This window comes from Pan paniscus, chromosome 23, assembly GCF_029289425.2.
Source record: "Pan paniscus chromosome 23, NHGRI_mPanPan1-v2.0_pri, whole genome shotgun sequence".
Classification (NCBI taxonomy): domain Eukaryota; kingdom Metazoa; phylum Chordata; class Mammalia; order Primates; family Hominidae; genus Pan; species Pan paniscus.
In genome coordinates this window covers 34,530,305-34,544,001 of record NC_085927.1, presented here as the reverse complement: position 1 = coordinate 34,544,001, position 13,697 = coordinate 34,530,305, and the positions used below count along the sequence as shown (strand labels likewise).

At 49.1% G+C, this 13,697-nt stretch overlaps 1 pseudogene; it reads right to left on the bottom strand.

Annotated features, from left to right (window-relative positions):
- Positions 1 to 13,697, bottom strand: part of LOC117977386 (breakpoint cluster region protein-like) — a 20,169-nt pseudogene extending 6,472 nt beyond the window's left edge.

The following is a 13,697-nucleotide window of genomic DNA, read 5'->3' as shown; positions in this document are numbered from 1 at the left end:
GGTGGGGTGAGGACGGTGACGAAGGTACACAGGTCTGGGGCTGCACACAGAGCCTTCTGCATGCCTGTCCTCCCTCTGCAAGCTCTGTCCTCATTGCATGTACTTTCTCAGGAACCTTTCAAGCGGCCAGAACCCCTGCGAATCACACATGACCTTTGCGGGAAGGTCAGGAGGCCTGTCTAAGTCAAGTCAGCACGGGAAGGGCATCTGACAGATTCCAGGCCTGGGGTTAGCAGCCTGTGCCCCCGGCTGGGAGATCAGACCCGGTGTTGGTCCTGCCACCCACGTGCTGTGTGAGAGGAGAATCCCTGACCCCTGCCCTGGGCCTTAACACACATCCGACGAATGAATGAAGGGTTGCCTCAGCACCGGTGCTCCAAGTCCTGCGATGCTAAGTGCTTTTCTCCTCCGAGTCTTAGCAATGGACAATTCCAATACCTCCACACAGGACACTAGAGTAAGAATCCTTCACAGTTAGAACGCAGTGCTGTGCAGAGGCCCTAACTTGAGTTCTGTTTTGCACCTGGATTTACCAGCACATCAAAGCTGCTTCGCAAGCCCCCTCATTAGCAGGGCTTATCTGGGGGAGCTGCTGATGGAGTCCTCGCTGCTCATGCCCACAGCCCTCCCAGAGTGCTATGCGAGTGGCTGCCATGCAGTTGGGGGTGGGGCGTGGTGTTTAGACACAGATAGGAGTCCAGGGTATGACTAATGGAGGCCCCGGCCCACGTGACCAGCAAGGTCAGAGGCCCAGCCAGATTCCATCCTAGGGAAGCAAATAAATTCTCAGAGGAAGTGGTCTGTGTCTGCATGAACTGCTCTCAAACCAAGAAACAGGCTTCTCTTGGCAACTGACTCATGACAAAGGGGCAGGGGTTACAAACATTCAACAGGAATCTGGGACCATGACTAATTCCAAGCAAGGGCAGAAAACCCTGCACTTGGGCAGTTCCTGGAGCCAGCCTACCGCTTCCAAGCAAGGTGGCAAGGACATTCCTGAGCTGGTTTGCAGGAAACACAGGAGGTAGCTGAACACGCAGTGTTCCCTGGGGCCTGACCTCACCGTGCAGTGGCCACGCACAGAGAGGAGAGACCCACACATGCTCTTTTCTGCAGAAACAGCTGAAGGGATAGGCACCCTCAGTGCGTGAGCCCAAGCCCCTCCCCACTCACTTGGTGACCACAGCAATCTTGACTCCGAAGACCCCTGTCTGTTTCTGGGATGGCATCCTCTTCAAGCTGAACTCCCTGCTGTTGAACTTGACCGAGAGCTTTACTTCGATCTACAGTGGGGAGAAGGGGCACAGTCCTCTAATCCTTCTGGTCCTCATAGCCCAAGGTCCCAAGGACCCCTGGGAGTCTCATCAAATATTTCCACCCCCAAGGCATGCAGAGGTCTCAGCATGAGGTGGAGCCGCCCCTCGGGGAAGCCCCTAGTCTACTTCAGCAAGAGCCAGGATTGTTGAAGATGATGTAAACGACTGGTTTCTGCAGAACCATCTCCTAAAATCCCCACTGCTTCTCTTGCTTGCTTACTTTTTTTTAAGATATGGGATCTTGCAATGTTGCCCAGGCTGTAATCAAACTCTTGGGCTCCAGTGATTCTCCTGGCTCAGCCTCCAGAGTAGCTGAGATTATAGTGTACTGTGACCAGCTTTCTCTTAGTAACAATTAAAAATTAAGTAGGAAAGACAGAATAATGTAAGAAAAAGCCAAGAATCTCAAATATTAACATTTTACCATTTATACCCGGGCCTTTTTGGGTGTGTCATTGCTTTTAAGGTCTAAACCTTTCTGGGGTGCCTAAAGACAAATCAGGGGTCTCCATTTCTATGGGCAGCCCCCAGGTCCCTGAGTGGAGGCCCCACCTGTCCTGGTGGTGCCATGAGACCTTTGTTTCAGGAGGGAAGCTCAGGGCCTGGCTGGCAACTGCATTCCAGCCAATGAATGACGATTCCTGTGCATGGTGATTCTGCTCTTGGGGGCCCTCCCTTCTCCAACCAGGCTCCCTCTCAGATGCCGCCTCAGGCTCAGCCACCTCTGACTGATTTGAAATGAACAGAGGCCACCCTATCCTTCTGGGGGAAGTGGGCACCAGGAGAGTCCCACGGACATGTACCACATTCATGGAGATGACGGTGCGCTGCCAGTCTCTGTCCTGCAGGGCCTGCGGGTCCAGCTGAAAGCAAGGAGTCATGATTGGCAGAGGCCCTGGGGTCTGTTCAGAGGCCCCACGGGGCAGCAGCCCACATCCGACACTTCTCCAACCCTTAGTCAGAGGCAGAGCCCGACTGCGGCCAGCACCTCCATCCAGAGGCCGAGAGACGTAGAGTAAGGAGGGGCCTGCCAGACACCCCTGGAACCCAGGGCCCCACTGCTCCCAGAGCCCTGCTGCCTGGGGTCTCCACCCCCTCCTCCCTCTGCCCCTCCCAGTTGGGAGCTGAGGACAGGCAAGGGACCCTAGAGGCCACAGCCACCTGGGCCTTCTGCAGGTGAAGTGGCCAGAAAATAAGAAGCTCTGGAGCAGGTCAAGGAGCCCAGCCAGCTGCCCCTACTTCACAGGTGTGTGCACCTGGGCCTCCCTCCCTGCACCTGCTCAGCACGAAGGCTCACCACAGGCACACCTGGGGGGTGACCCCTTCTCACCTCCCCTTCTAGGTCCTACTGGTTAACATTTCCCAAGGCTCTGAACTGTGCAGCCAGAGTGGCACAGAGAAGCAAAGGGCGGCGGGACGTCTCCCACCAGGGGCCATGTGGCCACAGGCTCTCATTCCGCACCTGGCCCTGAAGGTCGTCAGAGGCCACACTCCAGGCCTCAGGGACCCCACCCTGAGAAGCAGCATCTGTGAGCAGGGAGCGGTCAGTCAGAACCACACACAAAAAGGAAACTCTCAAGTGGCACTTTCCCCCGGAGTGAACCCTAAGCAGAGGCAGGAGAGGACAACATGAGGGATGCGGACAGAGTGCGCTTTCTCTGGAAAGGAGGAGTTTCATACCACTGCTGGGAGCTTTAAAAAACGGAAACCCTGCCTGTGATATCAGCACTTTGAAAGGCCAAGGCAGGAGGATCACTTGAGCCCATGAGTTTAAGACCAGCCTGGGCAATATAGTGAGACCCTGTCTGTATTAAAAAAAAAAAAAAAATTAAAAAGGCAGCCAAGCATGGTGGCACATACCTGCAGTCCCAGCTGCTTGAGAGGCTGAGGTGGGAGCATTGCTCGAGCCTGGAAGGTGGAGGCTGCTGTGAGCCACGATCATGCCATTGCACTCCAGCCTGCGCAACAGAGCGAGAGACCCTGGCTCTAACTAACTAACCAAGTAACTGGAAACATAGAAACATGTTAAACAGGAGACATTCTTCCCTTTCCTTCAAAGAACAGCCATCACTGGGCCCCTCTCCCCTTGAAACTCAGAACTGGCAGAAGCAGCTAACAAGCAACCCAGAGTCCAGGTAAGAAAAGACAGAAAGAGAAGCTGTCCAGACATCAGGCAGCTGCCCCTCTGAGCCCACCTGGAACCACGGCCCACATGCCAGCCCATTAATAAAATAATAATGAAAACTACTCACATCTAACAAGAGATTAGACATCCAGATAGAGGAGGCTCAAATATCCCCAAACAATGCAATGCAAAGGGTCTTTGCCGTGGCAAACTATAATCAGACTATTTAAGGTCAATGTGAAAATGCAAATTCTAAAACCACCAAGAGAAAAGAATCTAGTCACCTATAAAGCAAACCCCATCAGATGAAGAGCAGATTTCACAGCCCAGCAAATAGAAAACATGTGCTTAAAGGCATAGGAGGCAGAGAGGTACAGGGCTGGAGACAGGCAAGGCCAGCATTCCCCTCAAGGCGACGGCCAATCCTGGAAGAGGAGGCTGAGAGACAGAGCAGTGATTCTTTTTTTTTTTTTTGAGACGGAGTCTCACTCTGTCACCCAGGCTGGAGTGCAGTGGCATGATCTCGGCTCACTGCAAGCTCTACCTCCTGGGTTCATGCCATTCTCCTGCCTCCGCCTCCTGAGTAGCTGGGACTACAGGCGCCTGCCACCACGCCCGGCTAATTTTTTGTATTTTTAGTAGAAACGGGGTTTCACCGTGTTAGCCAGGATGGTCTCGATCTCCTGATCTCATGATCTGCCCGCCTTGGCCTCCTAAAGTGCTGGGATTAGAGGCGTGAGCCACCATGTCCGGTTGATTCTTTTTTTAATTCTTCCTTTCTTTTTTTTTTTTGCTTTTTATTTTGCTGAAACAGGGTTGCCATTACTTTTAATGGCAAAAACTGCAATTACTTTTGTACCAACCTAATAATATATTGCTCTGGCTGGTCTCAAATTCCTGGCCTGAAGCAATCCTCCTGCCTCAGTCTCCCGAGTAGCTGGGACTATAGGCGTGAGCCACCACACCTGGTCTAGAGCAGTGCTGTTGACTTACTCATGTGGCTGAGGGAGGGGATGCCATAATGCCCCACACGTGGGGTGCAGGTTTCTTACTCTAGGAGTCACAGTCAACCAGAAATAAAGCAGCCCTCAGGAGCACTGGATCCAGCTTCAGATCATCTCAGTCACTCAAATGCATAAAGGAGATCTCAGAATTTCAGACCCCTAGGCCTCAAATTATTTTATTTTTATTTATTTATTTATTTGAGACAGCATCTCACTCTGTTGCCCAGGCTGGAGTACAGTCTCAGGATCATGGCTCACTGCAGCCTCGATCACCCAGGCTCAAGTGAGCCTCCCACTTCAGCGTCCCAAACAGCTGGGACTACAGGCACACACCACAACCACACCCAGCTAATTTTTTATTTTTTGTAGAGATGGGGTTTCACCATGTTGCGCAGGCTGATCTTGAACTCCTAGGCTCAAGCAATCTGCCTGCCTCAGCCTCCCAAAGTGATGGGATTACAAGCATGAGCCATCATGCTTGGGCTTGAAATTATTTTTAAAAATTATTTCTGGCTGGGTGCAGTGGCTCACGCCTGTAATCCCAGCACTTTGGGAGGCTGAGGTGGGCAGATCACGAGGTCAGGAGTCTGAGACCAGCCTGACCAACATGGTGAAAACCCATCTCTACTAAAAATACAAAAATTAGCCAGGCGTGCTGGCACCTGCCTGCAATCCCAGCTACTTGGGAGGCTGAGATAGGAGAATTGAACCCTGGGATGCAGAGGTTGCAGTGAGCCGAGATCACATCATTGCACTCCAGCTTGGGCAACAAAGCGAGAATCCACATCTCAAAAAAAAAAATTATTTGTAACAATTTTTATACACAACTTCCATTGCCAAATTAAAAACAACCAAGCAAACAAGGAAATAAGACAGCAGGAACAAAACTCAAGAGAAAGCACACACAACTTTGAAAAAGGCCTATAGGATCTCCAGAATAAAAAATCATCAGACCATGTACTTTAAAATAAATTCTTTACATGTGTATCAAGGATATAAAGAAATAATTAAGAATTTCATCAGAAAACTGGCAACTACAAAAAATGGATGCACTAGGCGTGGTGACTTACGCCTGTAATCCCAGCACTTTGGGAGGCTGAGGTGGGTGGATCACCTGAGGTCAGAAGTTCAAGACCAGCCTGACCAATATGGTGAAACCCCATCTCTACTAAAATTACAAAAATTAGCCAGGCATGGTGGCATGCTCCTATAGTCCCAGCTACTCGGGAGGCTGAGGCAGGAGAATCACTTGAACTGGGAGGGGGAGGTTGCAGTGAGCCGAGATCGCACCACTCTACTCCAGCCTGGGCAACAGAGAGAGACTCCGTCTCAAAAAAAAAAAAAAAAAAACAGGAGGCTGGGAGTAGTGGCTTAGGCCTATAATCCCAGCACTTTGGGAGACAGAGGTAGGCCAATTACATAAGGCCAGGAGTTCAAGACCAGCCTGGCTAACATGGCAGAACCCCATCTCTACTAAAAATACAAAAATGAGTTAGGCGTGGTGGTAATCCCAGTTACTCGAGAGGCTGAGGCATGAGAATCGCTTGAACCTGGGAGGTGGAGGCTACAGTGAGCTGAGATTGCACCACTGAACTCCAGCCTGGGCAACAGATAGAGACTCAAAAAAAAAAGTCTCAAAAAAAACAAAAAAAAATGGAATTAGGAACTCAATTTGAACAGCACACTAGACACAAACATAAAAAAAAATAGTGAACTGGTATTTATGTATTTATTTATTTATTTATTGAGACAGGGTCTCACTCTGTTGCCCAGGCTGGAGTGCAGTGGCATGATCTCAGCTCACTACAACTTCCACCTCTCGGGTTCAAGCAATTCTCCTGCCTCAGCCTCCCAAGTAGCTGGGATTACAGGCACCTACCACCACGCCCAGCTAATTGGGAGATAGTTTGATACAAACTATACAAATTGAAGTACAAAGAGAAAAATAGATAGAACATACAGGAAATGGATTAAGAGACATGGGGGATACTTTAACAAGGCATAAGTCATGTGAAATTGGAGTCTCATAAGGAGAGTAGAGAGAGGATGGGGAAGACGTAATACTTGAAGAGATAAATCTGGCAGTTTTCTAAAATGGACAAAAAAGAGTCAAGTCATGGAATGAAGAGCCACCTAAATGCATCAGTGTAAACTGCTCAAAACAAAGACAAAACTTTTCAAAGCAGCCAGAGGAAAAAAGATACTGCCTGCAGGCCAGGGTTGGGGGCTGGCTCATGCCTGTAATCCCAGCATTTGGGAGGCTGAGGCGGGTGGATCACCTGAAATGAGGAGTTTGGGATCAGCCTGACCAACATGGCAAAAGTTCATCTCTATTAAAAATACAACAATTAGCCAGTTGTGATGGTGGACACCTGTAATCCCAGCTACTTGGGAGGCTGAGGCAGAAGAATCACTTGAACCCAGGAGGCAGAGGTTGCAGTGAGCTGAGATTGCACCACTGCAGTCCAGCCTGGGTGACAGAGTGAGACTCCATCTCAGAAAACACAACAACATAAAAAGCCATTGCCTTCAAATGAGCAAAATTAGATTGAGAATTGGCTTCCCAATAAAAGCAGGAGAAATCAGATACAAGGGAATCATGTTTTCAAACTGAGGAAAGAAAATATCTGCCAACCTAGAATTCTATGCTCACTAACAATATCCTTCAAAAGTGAAAATGGCTGGGCATGGTGGCTCATGCCTGTAATCCCAGCACTTTGGAAGGCCGATGCAGGTGGATCACCTGAGGTCAGAAGTTCGAGACCTGCCTGGCCAACATGGTGAAACCCCATCTCTACCAAAAATACACAAATTAGCCAGATGTGGTGGTGGATGCCTGTAATCCCAGCTACTCAGGAGGCTGAGGCACAAGAATTGCTTTAACCCGAGAGGTGGAGGTTGCAGTGAGACAAGATCTTGCCACTGCACTCCAGCCTGGGTGACAGAGCAAAACTCCATCTCAAAAAAAAAAAAAACAGGCCAGGCACGGTGGCTCATGCCTATAATCCCAGCACTTTGAGAGGCCGAGGTGGGCGGATTGCCTGAAGTCAGAAGTTCAAGACCAGTCTGACCATCATAGGGAAACCCGGTTTCTACTACAAATACAAAAAAATTATCCGGGCATGGTGGCGTGCACCTGTAATCCCAGCTACTTGGGAGGCTGAGGCAGGGGAATTGCTTGAACCAGGGAGATGGAGGTTGCAGTGAGCCGAGATCACGCCACTGCACTCCAGCCTGGGCAACAGAGCGATACTCCGTCTCAAAAAAAAAAAACAAAAAAAATTAGCCAGACGTGATGGCTAACACCTGTAATCCCAGCTACTCAGGAGGCTGAGACAGGAGAATCACCTGAACCCAGGAGGTAGAAGTTGCAGTGAGCTGAGATCCCACCACCGCACTCCAGCCTGGGCCACAGAGCAAGACTCGGTCTCAAAAAACAAACAAACAAAAAAGTGAAAGTGGAATATATATATGTGTGTGTGTGTATATGTGTATATATGTGTGTGTGTATATGTGTGTATATATATGGAATATATATGTATATTTTGCCCATGACATAGCCCTCAGGAGATCCTTGACCATGTGCTGAAAGATATTTTTTCCCAAAGATATTTTTATAAATAAAAATAAAGGGTAACAGAAGAGGTAGATGTGTGGGTAAATCTAAATGAATGTTATTGGTATGAAATTACAGTAGTATAGAAAATGATATCTTGTGGGGTTTAAAATAAATAAAACATACTGAAATATGTATGGGTACAGTTATATATCTGGGATTTGCACTGAAATAATGTGGGGTAGAGGGAAGCAGGAAAGACTATACATGAAATTAGCTTGGCCATAAGATTGTTGTTGAAATTGAATGGATACTCGGGGCTTCATTACACAATTCTCTTTACTCTTACATAGCTCTACACTCTCAACATAAATAAGAATAAAAACACAAAAAACATACAGATACATCTATGCACACACATATATTTAAAATACACAAAAATATTAGCATATAAGTCACTGGGGGTAAATTTAGTTCCTGTTCCAAGGTTCTTGTACTGACTAGGAAGAGGATAGAAGTACTAACTCATAGGCTGGGCGTGGTGGCTCACGCCTATAATCCCAACACTTTAGGACGCCGAGGTAAGCAGATCTCTTAAGGTCAGGAGTTCAAGACCAGCCTGGCCAACATGGTGAAACCCTGTCTCTACTAAAAAAGAATACAAAAATTAGCCGGGCATAGTGGTGCACACCTGTGGTCCCAGCTACTCAGGTGACTGAGGCAGAAGAATTGCTTGAACCCAAGAAGTGGAGGTTGCAGTGAACCAAGATTGCTCCGCTGCACTCCAGCCTGGGCAGCAGAGGAAGACTCTCTCTATCTCAACAACAACAAAAAGTACTAGCTCATGTTAGACTTTGATAAGTGAAGGATGCATGTTGTAAGCTCTAAAATAATCCAGTCATCTTTTAAAATAACTCTAAGACTGCACAGTTATGAAACTAATAGAGAAGGAGGAAATTAAATAATAAAAATAATAAATCCAAAACAAGATGTGAGAGGAGATAAGAAGAAATAGAATAGGCATGGAAAACAAATTGGTGGTGGGTTTCAATGTAAATAAATCATTAGTTACATTTAAAAGGACAATAAAAGTTAAAATAACTGAAAATAAAGTAAAACCCAACTAATGCCTTTTATATAAGGATACAGAGAGGTGGAAAATAATGAAAAATATGTCATGCATGCACTAACCAAGAAAGCTGTATCGCTTTTTTTTTTTTTTTTTTTTTTTTTTTTGGAGATAGAGCCTCACTCTGTCTCCCAGGCTGGAGTGCAGTGATGTGATCTTGGGTTACAGCAATCTCTCCCTTCTAGGCTCAAGCGATTCTCCCACCTCAGCATCCCAAGTAGCTGGGACTACAAGTGTGCCAACTTAGAATTATATTAGCCACACCCAGCTAATTTTTGTATTTTTTGTAGAGGCAGGGTCTCGCCATGTTGCCCAGGCTGCTCTTGAACTCCTGGGCTTCAGTGATCCACCCACCTCAACCTCCAACAAAGTGCCGAGATTACAGGCATGAGCCACCATGCCTAGCATAACTATTTTTAATGAAGTAGACTTTAAGAAGAAAAGTATTATTAGAGGTAAGAGACACATCACGGAAAAGAAGAATTTACTAGGAGCCAGGCGCAGTGGCTCATGCCTGTAATTCCAGCACTTTGTGAGGCCAATGCGGCTGATCACCTGAGGTTGGGAGTTCAAGACCAGCCTGACCAACATGGAGAAGCCCTGTCTCTACTAAAAATACAAAAATTAGCCAAGCATGGTGGCACATGCCTGTAATCCCAGCTACTCAGGAGGCTGAGGGAGGAGAATTGTTTGGACCCAGGAAGTGGAGGTTGCGGTGAGCTGCGATTGTGCCATTGCATTCCAGCCTGGGCAACAAGAGCAAAACTCTGTCTCAAAAAAAAAAAAAAAAAAAAAAAAAAAAAAAAAAAAAGAAGAAGTTACTAGCTAGTTCCAGTAATCCAGGAAACTGGATGTGAAAGCTTTTCAGAGAAACTAAACCAATAGGTTATACATAGAGAGAGATTTATTTAGGAATTGGCTTACATGATTGTGGGGACTAGCAAGTTTAAAATCTGTAGGGCAAGCCAGCAGGCTATAAATTCAGGTAAGAGTTGATCTCGAAGTCTGGAACCTAAAATCTGTAGAGCAGTCAGCAGGCCAGAAACTCAGGCAGGGTTTGTGTGTTACAGTCTTGAAGCAGAATTCCTGCTTCTCTGGGAAACCTCAGTTTTTGTTCTTAAGGCCTTCAACTGATTGGAGGTGGCCCACCCATATTATGGTGGGTAATCTGTTTTACTTAAAGTCAACTGACTGTCAGTGTTAATCACATCTATGAAATAACCTCCCAGCAAGATATTGACAAGTATTTGACCAAACAACGGGGCACCATAGCTTAGCCAAGTTGACACATAAATTAACCATCAGGAGCGAGTAGAATATCCAAAAAACAACATACTAGGGGTATTATATCTTATATAGCTATTATAATTATATAAAACATATAATTATAGAATGAAGATATTAAGATAACCATTAGAACAAAAATATAAACTTTTCTTTCTTTCTTTTTTTTTTTTTTTTTTGAGACCAAGTCTTGCTCTGTCACCCAGGCTGGAGCGCAGTGGCGCAATCTTGGCTTACTGCAACCTTTGCCTCCTGGGTTCAAGTGATTCTCCTGTCTCAGCCTCCCAAGTAGCTGGGATTATAGGCACCCGCTACCATGCCCAGCTAATTTTTGTATTTTTAGTAGAGACGTGGTTTCACCATGTTGCCCAGGCTGGTCTCCAACTCCTGACCTCAAGTGAGCCACCCCCCTCGGCCTCCCAAAGTGCTGGGATTACAGGTGTGAGCCACCACACCCAGCCAAAAATCACCTTTTTCACAAGCATCAAAACAGTCATTATGCTGGAGATGACAGACCTCACTGTCACCATGCTCCTTTTGTATGTCTACTAGGCACAGTGCTGGGTCCACACTCACAGAAAGCTTAGGAGCTCGCACCCAGGGGCTCCGGCTGTAGCAGAATCCCAAGAATAAAACCTGGTGCTGAAAGAGTAGGAGATGGGGCCGGGCGCCATGACTCACTCCTGTAATGCCAGCACTTTGGGAGGCCAAGGCGGGCGAATCAAGAGATAGAGACCATCCTGGCCAACATGGTGAAACCCCGTCTCTACTAAAAATACAAAAATTAGCTGGGTGTGGTGGCTGGCACCTGTAGTCCCAGCTACTCAGGAGGCTGAGGCAGGAGAATCATTTGAACCAAGGAAGCAGAGGTTGCAGTGAGCTGAGATCGCGCCACTGTACTCCAGCCTGGTGACAGAGTGAGACACTGTCTCAAAAAAAAAAAAAAAAAAAAAAAGCAGGACACTGAACTCTGGGAGGGCCTCCTGGTGAGAGGTGAGCACAGAGGGGAGAGATGGAGGCAGGAGCATGGGCTTCTGGTGGCCCCAGCAGACCCTGTGGCAGTGTGGCCAGGGTCCTCTGCAGGGAGGAATCTTGGCCAGGATGACGCTGCAGCAGGCCTCTTCCTGAGGCCTCCAGCCAGCCCGGCCAGGGTCCCAGCGTCCAGTGACCCCTGTTTTGCAGCAGCAGCTGGGGCCAGCCCCAGGCTCTCTTCCACTCCCAGCTTCTTAAAACAGGAAGTGGAGAGAGTTGTTTGATAAAACACTGGGGCAAACCACATCCTCTCTCTTCACCAAGGGAGAGTTCGAGGGGATGCCGGCAGAAGGAGCTTTAGAGTAGAGACCCCTACCCAACCAGTGACCGTCACGCACACAGCAGGGCATGCTATGGAGACCCCCAGACAGTCACTCGGGGAGACCCAGCAGGTCTAGACTCTTCAGAGATCTGTGGCAGCAGGTCTCCACTCCCAAAAGCCACGTGACCAAGGGTGGTCTCTGGTGCCTGAGACCCCAGTCTCATTTGCATCTTTGCAACTTTGAGTTTAAGTGGGTGTCGCATCTCTGTATGTCCTCCTGAGCAGAGGAGGGGCACAGCCTGGGGTGGCAGCTGGCGTCAAACCCTCAAATCCCCTGAGAGCCACTGGGGAGACTAAGCAGTCCCCAGCCCCCACTTGTCCCTGAGCTGCCATTCTCAGCCCTGTGGGAGGAGACAGAAAGCCCTGAAGAGAAACCAAAGGACCAGGTCAGGAGGGGCTGGGGGGGTGGCATGAGCAATCAGGGCAGGGAAGGATGGACAGATGGGGGAATGGAGGGAAGAAGGAATGAATGAAAAGGTGAATGAATGAACAAAGAGAGAGAACGGCCACTCCTCCCTTGCTTTAGTTTACAAAGTACTGGGATCCTCCCAACAGCCTGCAAGACAGAATTTCTGGGAAGCAGACCAGGTGGCTGGCAAGGAGGGGAGGCTTGCCCTGGCTTTTGTGGGCCCAATGGGAGGCAGGGGGCAGGAAGGGGCATCCTGTATGTGTCCTCCCTGCAGCGGCAGCAGCACCTTCCTGGAAGAGGGTCAGGAAACACCCACTGTGGCCCCTCTCCATCACGCCCTCATCCAGGACACCAAGTATCAAGTCACTCAGCTCACGAGACCCAGGCCCTGACTCAGGGAGAGAGGATGTGAGGGGTGGGGCACCGGGCTCCTCAGGACTGAGAGACCTGAGATGTGGCCCCGGGCTGGGTGTTGGGGCAGACTGGCTATGGCAGCATTGTGTGTACCCCAGCAGGCCAGTACCCACGCAGGGAGCCTCCAAACCCCTTCGCCCATGACCCTGGGAGAAGACCCCAGCCTTGGAGAATTGGCCTCACTGAAGGGACCTGCACCGGCCAGCAGGGTCAGCTGGGGCCAGACAGGTTCCCACCTGGGATATGCAAATGGGCCTCCTGAATCCTGGAGCCAGGTATGGACTCACACACCACCATTGTCCCCAAGTCCCCATCTGCCCCACGGGCACACCCTGCCACCTGTTCTGTGCAAGGGCCCTGAGGCTGTCTCCTTGCGCTCAAGCCCTGCAGGTGCTGAAGCCCACACACACGGCTCCTGCTTCCTGGGCCAGTGCACGTGTGCACACACACACGCGCACACACACGCTCACACACCCACACATACACATGCCCACACACAATCACACACATTCACACACACCCACACCCCCCTACTCACACTCACACACTCACACACACCCACACCCACATACACTCACACAATCACACACATTTACACACACCCACACACTCACACTCACACTCAGTCACACACAACCTCACACAGCGTAACACAATCACACACATTCACACCCACCCACACCCCCACACACTCACACTCACATATACTCTCACACACCCACACACCCACACACTCACACATACACAAACACAATCACACACATTCACACACCCACACTCACACATACACACACCCAAACACGATCACACACATTCACACACCCCCACACTCCACAAACACACTCACACATATACCCACACACACTCACACTCACACATAATCTCACACACACACACACATGCTCACACACACACGCCTTCTCCAGGAGGGGCTGGCTGCCAAGGGCCACCCAGCTTCCTCCCACGTCTCACTCACCATACAATATTTGAGCAGACCTTGGAGTCAGCAGCAGCAGCAGCGTGAGCAAAGGCCTGGGAGCCACATGGGGCCTGGTGTCGAGAGAGGACCACAGCCAGCACAATGACAGCCAGCGCCAGCCCCAGCC